We start from the raw sequence: 4,272 nt of genomic DNA on the forward strand, positions 1-4,272 counted from the left end.
TATAGCATGCAATTCACCTCTCTAAAGTGTACAATTCAGTAACTTTAGTCTATTCACAGAGTTGTGCAACTATCATCATAAGCAATTTTAGTATTTAGGTCATTAAATATGAAATATCCAATTTCAGATCAAAAGTGTAGTTCATTATATCTCAAACAAGAAGCAGTACAATGAATCAAAGTATGCACCTAAACTCTCGACACAGTTTTGCCATCTTAACGGTAGCTTGTTTATACCAGCAACGAAGAAGCCTAGAGAGCCAGGAGCGATGAAATAGTGAAAGGCATTTTCCACAGCTGGTTGAGAATTGAATATTTTTCCTTGCAAGAAGTGGTCCAAAGCCTTGAACAAGTGGGAGTCAGTTGGTGCAGGGTCTAGTGAATATGGTAGATGACAGAGAGTTTCCAAGTCCAGCTGCTGTAGTTTGAGCAGCACTGTTTGTGCAACAGGTGGTCGAGCGTTGTGTTGCAAGAGGATTGGCCTGTCTCTATTGACCAATCTCAGCTGCTTAATCACAAGCATCCTCATCATTTCATCCAATTGGTTGCAGTAGACATCCGCTGTGATTGATTGACCAAGTTTCACAAAGCTGTATTGGATAATACTGTTACTGCAGGGCTGACCGAGAATAGACCAAGAGACACACACAGAGATTTTGGCAAAACAGGTTTTATGTGCCAGCCGGCGATTGGCCCAGAGGGGAATTTGCTCTCCCCAAATTCTGAGCACCAAAGAGCATTGCAGTCTTTTATATACTCTGCTTAAGGAGGAGGGGCATGGCTACAACAGGATTAACTTTAGTGAGGCAGGGTCCTGAGCCACTTTACAACCTAGTACACTACTTGGTAAAGGTGATTTATGAGGGGAAAGGTCACAGGGCAGGAGAGGAGGAGGGGCATGGTCACAACAGGGTTAACTTTAGTGAGGCAGAGCCCTAAGCTACTTTACAGCCTGGTACCTTAATTGCTACAGGTGATTTATGAGGGGAAGGTCACAGGTGAGGAAGGGGCCCAGGTAAGGATCGCAAGGAAAAAAAGCCCAGTAGTGGAATTTCTAAGAATTCCACTTTAGTGGAATTTCTAAGAATTCCACTTTAGTGGAATTTTCCAATCTTCCACTTCAATACCAGCACCGGACCACCAAACACACAGCATTAGCTTTTTTTGACGAATATTCGGTTTTGGCCTGTGTTTTGGCACTTCATCTTTATCCAACCATTGTGCCAAACACTTGTGATTGTCAAAAAGAATCCATTTTTCATCACACATAACAATATGGTGTGGAAATGGTTTGCCTTTTTGTCGTGACAGCAAAGAAAGGCAAGCTTCGAGACATTTCTTTCCTGATGCTTGTTTAATTCATGCAGAACCCATCTATCCAGCTTCTTTACCTTGCTGATTTGCTTCAAATGGTCCAATATTGTTGGAGTAGTAATATCAAACCTTGCTGCTAATTCACGCACAGGTTGAGATGGATTGGCTTCCACTACAGCTTTCAGGTCATCATTATCCACCTTGGTCTCAGGTTGCCCAAGTGGCTCATTTCCAAGATTAAAATCACCAGAACGGAACTTCTCAAACCATTGATGTACTGTGCGTTCGTTAGCCACATCCTTCCCAAACACTTCATGGATGTTTCAAGCTGTCTGTGCTGCATTGGTTCCACGACAGAACTCACATTCGAAAATAACACAAATTTTTGACTTATCCATGATTTCACAAAAATTGCTCTAAAAAATATCTGAAAGATAATCACAAACCCAAATGGGCATTTGAAAGACTGAGGATGTGCCTTCACAATAAAAATAAAATAAGAAGTGTCAAAGTGAAATGTCAGAAATATTAACTGTCTAATTTAGTACTTAAGGAAATCAGACATTTCATACTTAATAACCTAAATACTTTTTTGTTACCCCTCAAAAGAAATCCTGTTAGCAGCCATTCCTCGTATGTGCCCATTACCACCACCATCCCCACCCACCACATTCCCCGTAGTATTAGGTAACCTAATACTACTTTCTACCTCTATGGATTTACCTATGTGGAGCATTTCATATAAATAGGATCATATCACATGTGGTCTTTTGTAACTATCTTCTTTCATAGCATGAGGTTTTCAAAGCTTATCTGTGTTACAGCATGAACCACTATGTCATTTCTTCTTATGGCCCGAATAATATTCTGGTGTCTTTAACTTTTGCACCCTAGATGCCTTGTTTGCCTTCCAGCTCTGTAACTTATCAAGTGCTGATAAAAGGCTTTTCCAATTGCCCTCGGGAAGAGAAATCTGCCTCCAGGACGATGACACGCCTGTGATAATCTATGTGGAGCTCCTTGAGCTAAGATTCTGGGAGGGCTTTGGAGATTAGTGTCACGATGGAGAGGTCACTCAAGGGGTTAGCGGCAGGGAAAATATGTGGTTACTGATACTTGCTCCACAGGGGCTGTGTATCAGGTCCCATCCAACCCTGAATTCTGAATAAAATTTATGTGCTGGGCTTCTTGGGGGCTTCAATTTATGGCCAACCAGATATAGAGTGGGGTGAATGAATATAAATTCTGAAGGGCTTGGGGTATGAGAGAAAATTCACTTGTTTCTGATTGTCCTCCTTATGTTTCTTCACCTTTATACACATTACAACCTCCCCCCTTTACACAATCACACACGCACATGCGCACACACACATGCTCTTGAAATATTGCATCTAAACATTCCAAATTGTCAATAATATCAATATAATCCACAGCAGAGACTACAGGCTGACAATTCATGGAAGATGAGCTTGGTTTGGCCAGCAGAATGCTTCTAACATTTTTGAGCTAGTTGCCAACATTTAAAAATTGAGAATTTTCACAGTGAAAATCTGAATGGCCAGCTCACTTCTAGAAACTGGGAAGCCTGGCCTGGCTGGGCCATTACCCCCTCAGAGGCCCACCATCTCCTAGAGATAGTCACTGTTTTCTACCTGGATGGGGCAGGTAGGTGGTATCTAATGCACAAACCCTACCCAACCCACCTGCCACATACATAGTTGTTTAAGTTTGCAATCCCTGGTGGACAGTACACACTGAGAATAATGCCTCACTTTTCCAGCTCAATTTGTGCATAGAAAGTAGATATAAATTTATTTTGCTTATTCTTGGGGCAGGGAAATTTGTGTGTGGTTCTGTGTGTGTTTGTTTAACTTTTTTAAATAGACAACTCGGTATCATAATGATAGAATTTAGACTACTAAATCTAACACCAGAATGAGGGGGTTTGCCTTCGGGCTATGATTCTACCTGTAAAATAACACTAGAGATTAAAACCTATGATGGTATTATTATTAAGGTGGTTGTTACTATAATGAGTTGAAATTAGTCTGATGTAATTATCTCATTACCATCCTGGTGATCACCTTTCTTTCAATTAAAATCTTACGTGTCAGAGATAAGGCAGAAGGGAAGAAAATAATCTCCAAATTAAAATTTCTTGTAGAGTCTTCCTTTGGTTAATCTTGTGTTGGGTAGTTTATTGGAAATGCTGTTTTTCACATTTTTCATTGAAATGGAACCTCCACTTCTTAACTAAATTTTGTTTCCAACCTAGACGATGAATTTTATCTGACAGATTAACTTTGTTTTTTCTTGATTTTCCCCTAATTCCTACCTCTCAAGATCATTTTTAAGAAAAGTTAAGCACCTTGAAATATTTAGTAACGCTTAGGCCAAAATAATTATATTTCCAGGTAGTACAGCCGCATGCCACAGGTAATCCTTTCTCTTTCCTTCCCATCCCGTTCAGCAAGTCTCTGTCCGCCTTTTGCTGTGTGGTCCTCATCAACTTCAGCTCACAGACTCCGTGTGCAGGACACCTGTCCTCCTTCACTTTCTTTCAGATGACTTGGACTTGGTTTCTTGCTGATGTGAGGGTCGGGGATTCATTTTCAGTCATTGCTGGGGCTTCCCCAACACTAGATGTGCCCAGGTCCTGCAGTGACAATGGATGAGGAGCTATCTCTATTTCGATCATCTGCCATCTGCCACACATGAAGTCCCCATGGTCTGGGTCCACTAGGTCTCTCTGGCCCTGTGGCTCTGACGCTTCTTCACCACTCGCTGGCCAAGGAATCTTTGCTGAGACTGGAAACCCCTACAGGGGGTTCTAGAGTCCTTTCCTTGGTCTCTATGCCACATCTTCCAGGCGCTGATTGGGAGGCGGCAGGGGACAGGTTTGCGGAAGCATTCCCTCCCGTTCAGGGTCCAGAAGAATATTTTCCCTTCTTCACCCCTC

The sequence above is a fragment of the Propithecus coquereli genome, unplaced genomic scaffold (assembly GCF_000956105.1).
Source record: "Propithecus coquereli isolate 6110/MARCELLA unplaced genomic scaffold, Pcoq_1.0 Scaffold194, whole genome shotgun sequence".
Taxonomy (NCBI): Eukaryota; Metazoa; Chordata; class Mammalia; order Primates; family Indriidae; genus Propithecus; species Propithecus coquereli.